Source organism: Bactrocera tryoni, unplaced genomic scaffold, assembly GCF_016617805.1.
Source record: "Bactrocera tryoni isolate S06 unplaced genomic scaffold, CSIRO_BtryS06_freeze2 scaffold_11, whole genome shotgun sequence".
In the NCBI taxonomy this organism is placed as follows: domain Eukaryota; kingdom Metazoa; phylum Arthropoda; class Insecta; order Diptera; family Tephritidae; genus Bactrocera; species Bactrocera tryoni.
Genome location: NW_024395824.1, coordinates 20,226,054 through 20,243,771, shown reverse-complemented (window position 1 = coordinate 20,243,771; position 17,718 = coordinate 20,226,054).

The window sequence follows — 17,718 nt, the reverse complement described above, 5'->3', positions numbered from 1 at the left end:
AAAACACTGAAAATTAAAAATTGTATATGTATCAGTAATAATGCATACAAGTATTTGAAGTACCAAGATAACACAACCAACCATTTATACAAGACTCCCTAAATAATAAAATTGGGTTTTCATTTGAATGGAGTTTTTTTATTTCGTGTTATACGCATATTTAATAACACCCAGTAACGAAATAAATGGGTCAGTCTTTTTTTTTGTATTTCCCGCCTCCATAAAAATTTTACTATTACATCCGCAAAGTTTGCCGGATTATTATAATTATCCTTATAAAAAAATCTCTTCACTACACGCCAATGAGATTCGATTCTTTGGGTGTGTGTGCCATCTTCGGCGATGAATGGATTGCCAGGGTCACTATGGTTAACCCTTTCATGGATGTAACCATACTCAGGAAGGCGTTCATATGCGCCCCAAAAATCGGTTCTTATGGTTGTTCCTTCGTGTACATGCTTACAAATAAGAGGGATGAGGACCTCAGCGGAACGTACATTGTCAGGGCATACCTCCAGTCTGAGGTCCTCACTGCCATCCTCTATCATTTCCAGCACCCAATGGCCTTCTGCGCGTCTTCCAGAAAAAAAAGAAAAGTATTTGAATAAACATAATTGCATTATATATAAATTATTGTTATTATCTTTGTTGTATTTGGGTTTCCCAAATTTACTTTCGTCAATCTGCCCTACCTTACGTGGACCACCAATCTTCCCTTTGACTTCTTGGGGGTCTAACTGAAATATAACTACCGCTTCCCTGCAGTAGCTATACCAGTCGGAGATAGTGCTAGATGACAATTTTTTTCCAACGCTCGCATAATCCTCCCTATAAATACCTTCCCGCGTAAAGCGGTGGGCAAAGCAATACATGAGGTAAAACAAGTGGGGAAAGCTTAACTTGACGCCTTCAAACCACGTGCCCGCTGCCCTTGAAATAAGGGGATTTGTCTTACAATTGCCCCTACAGCATTTAAAGTACCCTACTGGGTGGCGTTTGCGCAATGCCATTTGGGTTTTGTGAACGGCAACAAGCCGGCTTTTTGGCAACAGACCGTATACCTCGGCAAATGATACACAAAATTCATGTGAGCCCAAGTATTTGTCCATTCGCACTACATTCCACTGCTGTATCATGGTAGCATCACGACACATTACTGCTGCAGCGCTCGTGGATGGAATATCATCATCTTTGAAAAAGATTAGATATTATTTTATATAATACTGTTTTCAAAGAAAATTTCAAACCTTCCTGAAAAGCGCCGCAGGCGAAAATTTGGAAAAAAACAAGTAAGGAAGGGCTAAGTTCGGGTGTCACCGAACATTTTATACTCTCGCATGATAAAGTGATAATCGAGATACCGTTATTAGCAACTTTATTGCGAGAATATAAAAATGATGCCCTCTGAATTACATGAAAACATCTGAGAGATTTACTGATATTTTCGGTGAAAAATTAGGTTAGGTTAGGTTAGGCACTGAATTCTTCTTGTTCGATATAACGGACCTTGAAAAGTTATAGTCCGATCACGACAATTTTTCCCCAAGGGATACCTCAGCTCAAATACCGTATTTGTGTAAAGTTTTATTCCGCTATCATCATTGGTTCCTAATGTACTATATATTATACAGAGAAGGCATCAGATGGAATTCAAAATAGTGTTATATAGGAATAAGGCGTGGTTGTGAACCGATTTCACCCATATTTCGTACATGTTATCAGGGTGTTAAGAAAATATTATATACCGAATTTCATTGAAATCGGTGAAGTAGTTCCTGAGATATGGTTTTTGGTCCATAAGTGGGCGGCGCTACGCCCATTTTCAATTTTTAAAAAAAACCTTGGGTACAGCTTCCTTCTGTTACTTCTTCCGTAAAATTTAGTGTTTCTGACGTTTTTTGTTAGTCGGTTAACGCACTTTTAGTGATTTTCAACATAACCTTTGTATGGGAGGTGGGCGTGGTTATTATCCGATTTCTTCCATCTTCGCACTGCATATGGAAATGCCTGAAGGAAACGACTCTATAGAGTTTGGTTGACATAGCTATAGTAGTTTCCGAGATATGTACAAAAAACTTAGTGGGGGGGCCACGCCTACTTTTCCAAAAAAACCTCGCACAAATATGCCCCTCCCTAATGCGATCCTTTGTGCCAAATTTCACTTTAATATCTTTATTTATGGCTTAGTTGTGACACTTTATAGGTTTTCGGTTTCCGCCAATTTGTGGGCTTGGCAGTGGGCCGATTTTGCCCATCTTCGAACTTAATCTTCTTATGGAGCCAAGAAATACGTGTACCAAGTTTCATCATGATGTCTTAATTTTTACTCAAGTTACAGCTTGCACGGACAGACAGACATCCGGATTTCAACTCTACTCGTCACCCTGATCACTTTGGTTTATATAGCAAAGCCTGATCACTTTGGTTTATTAGCAACTTTGTTGCGAGAGTATAAAAATCGCGCGATTTTTTATTCCAAATTTTCGCCTGCGGCGCTTGTTTCAATGTAATATATTATACTGAAAATATAATGAAAATTTGGAACAAAAAATCGCGCGATTTTTTACTCCAAATTTTCGTTATATGGACGTAATATAATGCGCACTTTTCAGAGAGCTAAATAACGTATTATATTTACCTGATTGGTTATTTGACATCATTATAAAGTTTGAAAGCAGTTATTTTATTTAATTTTATATACATATATTTAAAATTTCCAATTGCGAAAACACACCGGTTTTAATTAGAGCACGCGAATATAGTATAATAAAAATTTTAATTCCATTGAAATCAATATTACACAACAACAAAATTTTCATTCATGAACGCAAACGTACTTTCAAAAAGCATATTGGATTCATTCATAAAAGCAGACGCCATTACATCTCCCCGAGCATACCTTGCCTACAAGCGTCTTTTCGCGACGATTTCAAACGCTAAAATTCATAAATTGAATATACTACATATTTCTGGAATTTTATGGAAGGAAAGAGTCACAACCCCGCAAATATAAGTATTAAAATATATTAGAATAAAATTGACAACATACAGTCAGAGTCATTATGTTGTATTGTAAAAAAAATATATTATTTAGTTTTGTTTGTTTTATTATTTAGGATAATTCAACAGAAAGTAGGGCACATAAGCAAAAAAAATAATACAGAATTCCATTCTAAACGAAGAAAGCAAAAAACTTCAGGTACACATAAAAATTGCGTTCATTAATATCCGGTTTTTTGGTATTTAAGGCACAAAATTATTAAAAAAAATTAATACCGAAAAACATTAATATTTCGTAGGATATCCCTTTTGTTTAAGCACTTCATTCAACCTATTTGGCATATTTTCAACAATTTTAGCAGTGTATGCCGGCGATATATTATCCCATTCCTGCTGCAGCTTATGTTTCAGGTTGGTTACTGAAGAAATCGTATGTTTGCGAATTTGACGATCTAATTCATCCCACAGGTTTTCGATGGGGTTAATGTCCGGGGATTGGGGAGGTGGATGGAGCACCTTGGGGCAATTATTAAGAAGCCACTCTTGTACTAACCGCGATTTATGTTTCGGGTCGTTATCTTGGTAAAGATACGACTCTTTGTTCATTATTCCATTAATAAAAACTAGTTTCCCGACCCCTTTTGCTCCCATACACCCCCACACCATAACGTGACCATTTCCATGCTTTACTGTGGGCCTCAAATTGTTCGGTTGTAGCTCTTTATTAGGTTTTCGCCAAACTTTTACACGTCCATCCGAACCAAAGACGGCAAATCGGCAAATAAAACGTCATTCCACCAACTCTTTGGTTTAGAAATACATATATTCCTTGCCGAATTTTACACGTGCTTGTCGGTTTTTTTGTTGCACCAAAAGCCATTAAAACCCTTAGCATTAAGAGTTCTTCTGATAGTAGACGACGAAACCTCTTTACCAAACTCTTCCGCAATCTCTGTGGCAATTTTTGGTGCACTTAAGTGGTGGTTTGCCTTTATTTTTCGTTCGATTGCCTTCTGCTCTCTCTCACTGAGCTTCTTAGGCTTACCCGGTTGTTTCAACAAATGTTCTCTTCCTTCATTTTTGTAACGCCAAACAATATCTCCCACTGTATTGACTTTCATATCGGTCATTTCTGCAATTTTTTTATAAGATTCTCCATTTTTATGATGAAAAATTACTAACTGGATTTATTCCAGAGTAGAATTTTTTCCTTTGCGTCCCATTGGAATTTTCTGTCTGGAATCAAACTATTTGAACCATTTCTAAATCAAAATTAGGGTTTATTTACAATACCTTAAACTTTCTCAGAAAATCACTTTTAGCTCACTTTTTACACACATAAACTCCAAGCGCGGGAAAAACCGAATAATAATGGCGCGTCGTTTTCTAGTAAACTGTAAACATTACAAGGTTGCTTTTTACAGATTCAAATACTCCAAAAATGTCATGAACAAGAAGTATGGTCATTGTTTTTTAATTGTTGAAAAAAAAATTGACGCATTTAATACTTACAGTTAGGGACTTAAGTCTTCATACATCCCCATAATTTCACATATTCGCTAATCAAAGAGTACCAGAAAAAAAATTTTAAGCCAAAAAATTCCATTCTATATTATTTACTCTTCCAAAGTAAAAAAATTTATTTTCTTTAAAAATAACGGTAAATATGGAAAAAAACGTAAAATAAAGAAAGACAAAAGTGTTCATACACTACATTCTCTTCTGCTTTGATTATAGTTTAAAAAGAATTGCAGTTCAAATGCCGTTAGTTTTTTGCAATTCATGTAGTCTACGTGGCTGCTGAATTACGTTTTAGCAGTTTATCAGTCAAATAAGTTGTTTCAAATTATTAATTTAAAAAAAAAAATAACTTAAAAACTATATTTTTATTAAATACTAAGATGTGTTTTGCTATGTATGAACACTTTTGTCCTCACTTCTTATTTGTTTTCTATTGTTTTTTTTCTTTATTTTAAAAGTTGAATGAAAAATTTTGTTTTCGTATAGTAATTAAAATAGAACTGAATTTGTTAATTAAAAAATTTTTTTCCTGCTACTCATTAATTGACGAAAATATGAAATTTTGGATATGTATGAAGACTTAAGTCCCTAACTGTATATTTGAAAATGTGGAGGTATTAAGTTAAAGAAAACTAAAACCGAATATCAATGACTCTGACTGTAGTTTATTTGTCGATTTTCAATTCAAGAAATGTTTCAAAGAAAATATTCAATATTCCTCCGATTCATGTGTACAGTCAATCGCGGCTAAGTAGTACACCGCTTAAATGAAAATCAAATCCCTCCCTCATCACTCTTAACAGCCTAAATTATATCTTGCTGCATCTCACGGTTTGTTTTTTAAAATACATACATTGTTATGTATGTATGTATATAGAAGAAATTGTTTAAGTACCACTTGCTTAAGTATCCGCACTCGCTTATGTGCCATATTACATTTTCATTTTTAAGAAACCACAAAATTCTATATCTGTGATTGTGGTACATAACCGGAATTGACTGTATTTCTCAAGGAAAGTAAAAAATATTTGTATATCTGAAATATTTTCACGCAGCTGCGTCGATATGTATGTATGCAAGCTCACGCATAAACATATGTACATACATATTTACGCTGGTTTGTAGGCGAAGCTGTTTCAGCGGCAAAGGGAAGCGGTGACAATCGGCGACCAAAACGTGAAGTTCGGCCATTGGTTGTCCGTAACAACGGAGTTTATGTATGAAACAATGGGTGTATGTATATATGTATTTACATAAAAAGTTGTGTGTCGACAAATTTACAAACATTATGCGAATGATTCTTTCAAATTTGTTTACATGAATACAAAATTACATACATACATACTTATGTATGTGAATATGTGAACTTTATGCGTACGGTTTTTTAAAATCTGTTACATGTACTCATACAGTGTCTCACAGCCAAAATGATGCAGCACTGATATGCAGTAGCACTTGACAAAAAAAACAATTGCATCTTAAAAAAATGAAAAATTTAGCTATTTTGTTATTTGATATAAGCATGTATTTTCTTGTAAAACACAAAATCAACTCAAATTTAAATTTTTTCGGAAACGGTTAGCAAAAATTCACACACTTGCAGAAAATCAAGCTCACAGCGAAAGTGATGCACTGAAGTTTACCGTTAGTGGCGACGGCTTGGCGGGAATTTCCGAATGTCAGCTATTATGTAACATTAAAATAACTGAATTAGAAACAATATTTGATAGTTTTTGCATTGAAGTGTCGACATTTACACAGTGCAGATCAAAATGGGACGTCAAACAACAGTTGAAGTGCGCGAATTAGTTTTAAAACATTATAAAGATGGCAAAAGCCAACGAAAAATCGCAGAAGCAGTGAAATTGAGCCACGGAACTGTTCAACATATCATTGAACGCTACATTCGTGAAAATCGTGTAGAAAATAAAACTAAAAACTCCCATAATAAAATTTTTAATGAAGTTGATTCTCGTTGGATAGTTCGGAAAATACGGGAAAACCCTCATTTAAGTGCTCCAGCATTGACAAATGATGTGGAAAAATATCTCGGAAAGAAGTGCCACCCGGAAACCGTGCGAAGAATACTTAGGGAAGCAGACTTCAATGGACGCACAGCTCGTAATAAGCCATATATCAGCGCAAAAAGTCGAAGTGCACGACTAAAATTTGCTAAAGAGCATTTATGTAAGGATGAAAGGTTCTGGACTAGCGTAATTTTTGCAGATGAAAGTAAATTCAACCTTTTTCGAACAGATGGTAAGAGCTACGTATGGAGAAATCCAAATACAGAGCTTCATCCACAGAATTTGCGGAGCACTGTAAAACACGGTGGAGGGCATGTAATGGTGTGGGGTTGCATGTCCTCTGTTGGTGTTGGAAATTTGGCTTTCATTGACAGTACTATGGATAAAACTATGTATTTGAATATCTTGAAAGAAAATTTGTTACAAAGTGCCTCAAAATTAAATATTAGAGAAGGTTTTCGATTCTACCAGGACAACGATCCAAAGCATAAATCGGGCGTTGTCCCAAGTTGGCTTATTTGTGGTGCAACTGCCAGCACAATCTCCAGATTTAAATGCTATTGAGAATCTGTGGTCAGTTTTGGAGCGAGAGATTCGAAAATATGAAATTCGAAATCAGGCTGATCTGAAAACTGCTTTGGAAGCTGAATGGAACAAAATATCCACAAACTATACAAACAAATTGGTAGAATCGATGCCTAAGCGCATGAAAGCTGTCATAGATAACAAAGGTTATCCTACGAAGTATTGATCAACCGAAAATTTAAGTTTTGTTAAAAAAAAATCTATTTATTTATTTATGTATTTGCTTATTTAGAGATTGCATCATTTTCGCTGTGAGGTAAAATTTAAGGCTGAATTCATTTTTTTGTATTTATTAAATGAAATAAGTGTAAAATGTGAGTTTTAAAAATAATATTTAAAAAAATACATCTGCCACTAATAATTGGCACTCATAAACAAACCAATTTTGGCTTTATATTTTTTATTAAGCATGCTTTAAAATTTCTCAGATGGCTGCATCATTTTGGCTGTGATCCACTGTACATAATTAAATGCATATGACTTTTAAGATTTTTTGTTTATCCACATTAATATGCGTTGATGTTTGACGATGAATATCTCGTAAGCGCTTAACTTAATCGAAAAATCATAATAGCCAATATAAATTAGTATATACATATGTACTACATAGTCGCTTGCGCATTGTAAATATCCGCATCTGTAAGCGTACATTTCTAAACATTGAAATTAGCATAACTTTTCTCATTTATCACTGAAAATACTCAATTCTGCTATTTTCGACCCCCCTGTTAAATATTGGTGAAATCCGCTAATAGAAAAGAGTACCCCTGCTTTTGTGGTGAAATCCATACATAGAAAAAAGTAACCCTAAAAATGAAATATCGTAAATTTGGCAATGCGGTGAACTTTTTCTATATTATACGTTCTCTGGTAACATCACCAAGCCTATAGCGCAAAACCAAATATGTCCTGCGATAAAAATTTTATGATTCTAAATGCCCTTAGTGCCATGCAATACCCTTTATGTTCCAAGTCTTTTAAAGATAATAGTGAATATATCCTTAAAAGACATTTTGTTAATTTTCATTATACTATTAATTATTTAGATGAAAAAGAACGAAAATGTCTTTTTAAAGAAAAAAGAAATGTGGTGTCGTGGGACACCAGGTAGGAACGAAGTTCCTTCGGCTAATGTAGAATCGATACAATTTGCAAAAAAAAAATTAATTTTATGTAGGTTGTCTTGATATTTCTCTCAAATTTTGCTGATTACTTTTTATTTAAGTACAGATAAGTTTTAAGAAAATTTAAGATTTTAAGAAATAATGAATTACGTAAAATAAAAAATAATTCAAATTATAACTAAAATAACAAAAAATATGTCTCTTTATTTTTGTTTGACACCATAAAATTACATAGAAATAGAGAGAGAAGGAATGAAAGAACGAAAGAAAGATGGAGAAAGAGAAAGGTATTATGCAGTACTCGCTGGTGTATGCGACTGTCGCACCTGATTCTTTAAGGGAAACGAATTGAAAGAATATGGCAACACAATGACACATTCAAAGCTCTAAAGCTTTTTGACAAAAGCGCAACGATGATAAGGTGGTTATCGGGTTATGTGGTTATGTGATTAAGTAAACAACTACAAAATGCGGTATGACAAAATAACCAACTTTGACCAACCTAAGCCCTTGTTTACAGATTATGTGGTTGTTTGCTTATTTCCAGTGTTAGAAAGTCGTTGGAATTTTACTAAATGGCAGCACAAAAAATAAATACAACTAAGCGAATGGCATTTCCATTTAGATTTTCTTTTTTCTTAAAGGAAAATCTGCTATTAACTTCTGTTTTTTGTTTACAATCAGCAAATTAAAACCGAAATGAAAAGCATTAAAAAGCATCAAAAAATAGGAGATGAGCAAATTGGCATTTGCTGACGCGCAGCATTTGTAAAAATTTCCATCGTCAAAGCAACACAGAACATTTTCTCGCCAATGAATAGATTTCGGAACATGGAGTTCATCTCCCCGTCTACTACAGATGATTAAAGTTATATCCTCTAGCAGTTCTTCTAATACTTCATCCATTGCATTGTGACACTGTTCAGGGCGCAAGATGTCTGCAAATTTTATACAAAGAATTTTTTGAACGCTTAAAATTCGGATTATTTAATAAGCACACACCTTCAATAAAGTCCATTTCCTTAATAGCAGAACTTATTTTAAATTCGATTATTTTGCTTATTAAACTTTGTTTAGGTATTTTATAAGTAGGAATTTCATTGAACTAAAATTCTAAACAATGAACAGCTGTTTGTGTAAAAATAAGCAAATAACCATACATAGGATGTTCACGGAGCATAGAGGTTATTTTTAATCTAATAATCACATAATCCGATAACCACCTTCCCGTTAACAGCCTAACTTTTTTCTAACGCCAAAAAATATGCAACAATTCAACTCCCCATAAACGTACTTAGTGCAAGCACAATTCTCACCCAAAACTAATTTGCATACAAAATTATGTTACAGATTTTCATGCCTAATTATTCGATTTTTCGATTTTTACGGTTTTTTTCTAACGGTTTTACTATCACTTTTTTTCAGTTAGGTCCCGCAGCAAAATCCCTATCTTCTCCAAGCCTGCCGTAAGGAACTTCGTACCAAAAATATATATTTTATTGCAAAAAATATCTGACTGGTTACCTAAAAACGAATACTTATAGCACAACCAGTCAAAAACGCTACTCCCCTTCCTTCCTTTTCCTTCCTTAGCAAGCAAAATGTGTGAACAGTTGAGCCCGTGGTAAAAAAAAATGTTGCCATTGCTCAATACGCATATATACATATGTATGTATGTAGTTTTGTACTCATCTATGTTTTATTGTATTCAATTACATTTTTTTTATAATATAAAATATCAAAACTGAAAAAAAAAACTATTAAAAATAGTTTACATATTTATAAATAATAGCATTCGGCTCTGATTTTCAGTTATTTTATGAAAATTTCAAACATATTGAACAGTAGTGCGTTTCTGTAAGACAATATTCTGTCGACAATATAATCGATTATAGTGACGTCATTTCGATTCGATCCAAATTAGTCGATTGATCGAGAACGAGTGTTTCTGTAAGCATAAGCAGAGAACGTCTAATATAGAGAAGGTTCAACTACGGACAAGCGTGTGAACTGTCAAGAGCCATGAATTTTCTATTAGTGGATTTCACCATTTTTGGCTCGACAGGAGAAATTTTAACAGAAATGAGTGAACAGAGCTGAGCATTGAATGAAAATTGTGCTCAGACACTTGCGTTGATACTTCAGCCGCATGTTAGTCTCTTTGCTTATACGTTTATATGGAATAATACTATGAATGGATATGAATTTCGTTTTGAAATTTTTACGAATGCATGCAAAAATGATAAAATTATAACATTCAAGTTAAACTATGCTCTTTCAAAGTAATATTTATTGATAATCTGCAAATAAGATCTACTTTTTGAGTATTTCTTATGCTTGATAATATAACATGCAAACTACATACACATACGTACATATGTACATACATATACACTGACTCACACTATAAATGGGACACCTCAAAAACTATTTGATTTTTTAATTTAAAATATAAATAGTAAGCAAGGTATGATAATTTTTTCAAAAATTCCTTTTTATTTCAAATAAGACATATATTTATTATTGATATGAAGAAAAAAAAACGAAGTTTATGCTATAACAACAACAAAATGAACATATTTACATTTATTGTGCGTTCAATGCTACTCACACTCGAAATGGGACAGTTTGTAAAGTTAAGAAAAAATTAAGTCTGCGGGAGTTCAATATCTAGTGGATTTTCCTTTCTTATTTAAGACCTCTTGGAGACGACGTGGCATACTTTCCACAAGATTTTTGCATACCGAAGTTTCTATTAGACTCCATTCTTCTTCCACGGCTTTCTTCAACTCTAATTTTGTTTTAATATTTCTTTTGGACAGTCTTTTTTTAAGTTCTGCCCATAAATGCTCTATGGGATTAATGTCGGGGGATTGAGCAGGCGTACAAAGTACTTTTGGGCAATTGTAGAGCAACCAATTTTTAGCATTCCAGGATTTATGCTTTGGGTCGTTGTCTTGGTAAAACATAAAACAATCACGAATCCCAAGTTTCTCCGCGCTACAATGAACATTTGCTTTCAGAATGTCTATATATCCTTTACCATCTAACACTCCGTCTACAAAATGCAGTTTTCCAACCCCATCCCCCGACATACAGCCCCAAATCATCAGTGAGCCACCACTGAACTTCACTTTTTTATGTTTTTGTCGTCCAACTCTTGGCCAGCCATTCTCCATACGAAACGCTTGCCGTCCGATCCAAAGATGTTAATTTTGGTTTCGTCAGTGAAAAGAACCTAAGAATAACTGAAATTCACAAGAGGTTTCATAAATCAAGCTTTAAAAACAGTTTACCTTACGCCAAAAGGAAAAGTCCTTATCTTGATATTTCAGAGCAAATTCCATTCTTTCTTTCTGGTTTTTTTGTGATATCAGTGGTTTTCGACGAGGTATTCTAGCGTTAAGTTTATTTTGTCTAAGTAATCTTCGAACTGTTTCTGCACTTACTTCAACTTTCTTTTCTTCTTTTAGCTGTTTTTGTAACTGTACAGCAGACAGATATGGGTTTTTTTTGATTACTCTCAACAAAAACCGCGCACTTCGGTCGTCAATTTTTCGTTTTATACTTCTGTCAGGTATTTTATTACATAAGGTACGGGTTTTTTTAAAGCGCTGAATAATGTTAAATACAGTAGATTTTTTTTTGCCTACAATTTCGCCTATTTCCCTTATAGATTTATTATGTTCGTAATTATTAATTATAATTTTCCTTTCTTCAATTGTAGTGCGAGGCATTTTTCTAATTTTAGTCGCTGATAATCTAATTATGTTGCAGGTTAATGTACTACTAAAAGCAGTTTCAATCTAAGTTCAGTTTCTAGACAAAATAACGGTACTATGACGCGCCGCAATAACTGTCCCATTTCAAGTGTGAGTTCCATTGAACGCACAATAAATGTAAATATGTTCATTTCGCTGTTGTTATAGCATAAACTTCGTTTTTTTTTCTTCATGTCCATAAAAAATATATGTCTTATTTGAAAAAAATGGATTTTTTGAAAAAATTATCATACCTTGCTTACTATTTATATTTTAAGTTACAAAATCAAATAGTTTTTGAGGTGTCCCATTTATAGTGTGAGTCACTGTATGTTTGTCATACATACATACATATGTATGTACTAGCTGTGCGGCGACCACGTGGAATACTGATTTTGGGCTTCGTCTTTATCTTCGTCCGCGTCAATTTCTGTTATCAAATCATTATCTTGCTAAATTATATTTTTTGTTTTATTTTCTGATGGCAGAAGAACATATTGATTTTCTCCGCAACCTGATCTTGACAACGCGACATAAGTATAATTGGCCATGTGAAAAGCAGTCTTGGCGTAAATCGATCCCCACGTGGTTAAATGTTTGCCCCTGCGGTGGTTTCAGATTTCTAAGTCAAATTATTGGGGCTATTTTTAGCTTAAGGGAATGTGGAGGAAGGCCACTTGGGTTCAAAGAATTTAGAAACTCCTGTGGTCAGGAACCTAATTATTTTTACCTGCACTTGGTATTTACGTAAACTGAATATTATGTGAAAAGAATTACCGAACAACACATTTATTTGGATAAAGATTAATATTATTATGTTAATACAACTCTAACAAATAATTTCGACCAAATTAGTTATCACAAAAACGGTACTCACGGACCGCTTTCGCAGCGCAAGGAACGGAAGCCCTCAAAGATAAATAATTTCACCCGTTTTTTACACATTTACCACTGTTTCTTCGCTCCTATTGATCGCAGCGTGATGCTATATAGCCTATAGCCTTCCTCGATAAATGGACTATCCAACACAGTATCCAATTAGCGCGTTCAAACAAACTCTTCAGCTTCATAATATTAGTATAGATGTGTACTATCGTCATAAAATACTAATATTAAAATAATCAATTTACATACAAATGTATATAAATCCTACCTTTCATCATTTAACACCGATATTCATACTTATCACTTATAACCAATTTGGACATTTAATATATTTATTTGGTTTTTAGAAATTCAAAAAGTTATTTTATCATTTATCAATACACTATGTATGTATGTACATACATAAGTATATGTGCGCGCGTTAATGTACAGTTATGTGAAAAATAATAAGGGCAGGGATGCTTAAAAACAAAACAAGAACAAAATTGTACAACATGTCAATTTTAAATAACAAAATCTTAAATTAATAACTAATTAATATCATCACTTCTGAGTGAAAACCAGTTACTTTTTTTACTTAATATTGTATATTTTTAAATAAATCGCAAAGTGTTCTTATTTTTTTCACATCCTAATATCGTCAATTTAAAATAATTGCAAATAAAATACAAAACATAGCAAAATATGTGTAAAACTGTAAAAAAAACTCATTTTTAATTTTTTCGCAATAAATAAGAATAGTTAACTGCCGCTAATTTCCTCACATATCTGGATGTACATTAACTTCATTAACTGCAGGTCACTGTCATTATTTTTCACATAACTTTATATGAACATACATATAACATTGCCGTATAATGAATACACAAACATACCAACATAAGTATGTATGTACCCTGCCAACCATGAGCGGGTAAAACACCAGATAATTAGCGGGTAACATGGTGGTAAACGTGGTGGTAAACATATACATAGAATGTTTCTTAAGCCTGGCAGATATTTTACCCAGTCACGTACGTATACATGTGATCATACATCTTTGTTGCGCTCATTCAGCAGTGTCATATAAAAAAGTATATCTGTCCTGCTCTAATATCCCCAATCGACGGCTGATGCAGGGTTGCATTTTCTCTTTTTTAAATAGCTGATGCAGGGTTGCATTTTTGATTCCCTACTTTTAAAATTTAAAAGAAAACTTTTTAATTTTTAAAATTTTTATTTTATTTTATTTTTTACATTTTTTACATAACATTTATTATAATTTATATAAATAAAAATATATTTAATTTAAAAAAATATTTAATATCTGAAAAAGATTAAATAAAGAAAAGAATTTTTAAAACCTGAAAATAAAAGAGTGGAAAAATATTATAAAAGACAAATACCTGAAAAAAATAAAATAAAGATTCTTAATACCTGAAAATAAATAATAATTACATTGAAGAAAGATTAATTGTATAAAATGATAATAATATCTGAAAAAATATTAATATTATCTGAAAGAATAAAATATATTAAATACAAATAGAATTTACTCTGAAAGCCAATATTAATTAAATAAAAATATTGATAAAATCTGAAAAGAAAGAATAATTAAATAAAAATCATAATAATATCTGAAATAAAAGAATAATATTATCTGATTATTTAAAATATAAGGCAAACATTTGTTTTCACATATTATATTGGATTGTGCAGGCCGCCTTAAACGCATAAAATACATACTTATGTACATATGTATGCAATTATTTTTGCGTATTATGTTGAACTGCGCAATCCAATTTCAAACAACACACACTTTTTCTCACATACTTACTTAACAATTTAAATTTGCTGCTTCTGATGATATTGCTGCAGCTGCTAATTCCAATGCTATAAAAACAAATGAAGTAATTACTTGCAAATTATTTAAAAAAAATCATTCACTTACCTTCTTGTTGTACGAGCCTCCTTTACGATAGTACGATCACGAATGACATGCGTCTTTCAATCGTTTTTTTATTACCCTTTTTGGGATTTTCTTTTGTCACTATTGACAATAATGTTTTCTCCTTCGCACTCATTCAAATAAATCAAGAGATGAAAGAAACTTTTTTCATCGCATTTAGGTAAAAAAAAAATAACCCGAAAATGTGCGTTGGTGTTAGTGTATAGAGAAAAAATGTGTAGTTGTATTGGAATATTTGTCTCAAGCGGGTAGCCGTGGTTGGCAGGGTATGTATGTAAATATGTCACCCGCAAAATATGTCCTCTCAAGCATCATCGTACATACTTATATGCGTACACATGTAAATATGTCACCCGCAAAAATTACACATATTGTTCTACAATCGCCTCAAGCATCATCATACACACTTATATGCATAGACATGTAAATATGTGCGTACGACTTTCCCACACAAATAATGCATACACAACATACATACTTATATGTATGCGTACACATGTGAATATGTCACCGGCAAAAACTACAAATATTGTTCTACAAAAACAACAATCGTTTAAAAAAGCATCAGAAACCAATATGGCAGCCGAATTTCGACGTCAAAATTTATAGTAAACTACACAGCAACAAAATTTGCATTCATGAACGCAAATGTATTTTCAAAAAGCATATTCGATTCATTCATAAAAGCAGACGCCATTACATCTCCCCGAGCATGCCTTGCCTACAAGCATTTTTTCGCGACGATTTCAAAATCTAAAAATCATAAATTGAATATATTTCTGAAATGTATGGGAAGGAAAAAGAGTCAACCCAGCAAAATTAAGTATTAAAATATTTTAGAATAAAATTGACAACATAGATTATTTGTCGATTTTCAATTCAAGAAATTTTTCAGAGAAAATATTCAATATTCTTCTGATTTTTGTGCACAGTCAATCCCGGTTAAGTTGTACTCCGCTTAAATGAAAATCAAATCCCTCCCTCCTCACTCTTAACGGCTTATATTATATCTTGCTGCATCTCACGATTTGTTTTTGAAATACCTAGAAATTATTGTTTTAAGTACGACTCATTTAAGTATCCGCAGTCGCTTATGTACCATATTATATTTTTATTTTTAACTTACTACAAATATCTGCATCATTGATTGTGGCACATAACCGAGATTGACTGTATTCGTCATGGAATGTATACATACGTATATGCAAATATGTAACTTAGACATATTGACTTGCGCGTGCCACGTTGTACACGAATAAGGGTTGATTTTGCGCTTGCTCATATGCGATGTATGTTTGTAAAAGTGTGTATGCTTCTGTTGAAACAAATGTATGTATGTATGTATGTTTATTTTTTGTCGTGCCGACGTTACTATACAAATTTACATATGCATGTACATTAGGGTGATTCAAAAAAATTTTTTTTTTTTTTTTCAATTGGTACTCGCAAAAATAGGTTCCTAGACACCTCTAAGAAAGCCTCTCCAAAAATCTATTCGTAATATTTTTTTTTCATTGAGTTATAAAATTCTTAAGAAATAAAAAATTTTCCCAAAAATAATCAAATTTCAACCGTTAATATCTCTTAAACGGTTGGGTTTACGAAAAAATCATGAGAGACCATATTTTAGAGCATTCAATTTCCTACAAAACCTAATTAACAAGATATTTTTTCAAGTAGTTGGAAGCGAGATATACATTTTTCTATCTGATAATAAGAAAAAATAGAAAACCGTTAGGCGGAGGACCTTCCCGTTGCAATTAAAAACTCATATTTGGAGAGGCTTTCTTAGAGGTGTCTAGGAACCTATTTTTGCGAGTACCACTTGAAAAAAAATAAAATTTTTTTTTTGAATCACCCTAATGTACATATATATGTATATACAATTGTTGGTTTGCATGACAATGAACTGAAACAAATCCAAAATGATTTTATTCTAAATAAAGACAATTTTTTTATTTTTTTATAAAATATGTATAATTTTATTGAAATATTTTTTCTTAAAACTAACAATTTAAAAATTTTAGTTAAATTAATTTAATTAAAGACAACTTTTTTTATTTTTTTATTAAATATGTAAGGTATTTTTATTGAAATGATTTTACTTAAAACTAACAATTTAAAAATTTTAATTAAATTAATTATTAATATAAAAAATTAAATTTAAAACTGAATTACGAAATGTTCCATTTAAAATGGAAATTTCTCACAAGACTTAATAATGAAATTAAGTCATTAAATTTCACCTGCTTTTTTTTTAAACAATAATATTAACCAGGATGAATTAAATTTAATTCATCTTAATTAATATTACTTTTTAAAAAAGCTAGGCTCAGTTGCAACGTTAGAAAAAGAAAAAAAACCTGGAAAGATAAAAAAACTGAAAATAGAAAAAAAACTGAAAATAGAAAAAACCTGTAAATAGAATAAAGTCAAAAACATTAAAAAAAGTTAATATATTATTATTTTGTAAATCATTACTTACCCAAAAGTAAGATGTTCGCTAGCCAAAGGGTTCTGACTTGCAACTTACTTTTAAGTTTTTTTTATTTTTTCATCGCGCTTCCGATGTCGTTCCCTATTTAACTCTTCTTTTACAAACCACTTTGAATTTTTGAAAAGGAGTACTGTCACTAAATACTCTAACAATTTTAGCTTGTGTGCGAAACACTCATCGGCTTGATCAAACCATTGAGGAAAAACCTTTTCGGTTTTTTGTTGTATAGCGGACAACATTAAACAACGAACATTGGAATGATGAGCATATTCGTTGAAGAGCTTGACGTACCACATCATTTGCAGTCGACACACTTCGAAGACCCTATCACTAGGATTGAGCAGCCTTAAATCGCTGTCATCCTTGTAAT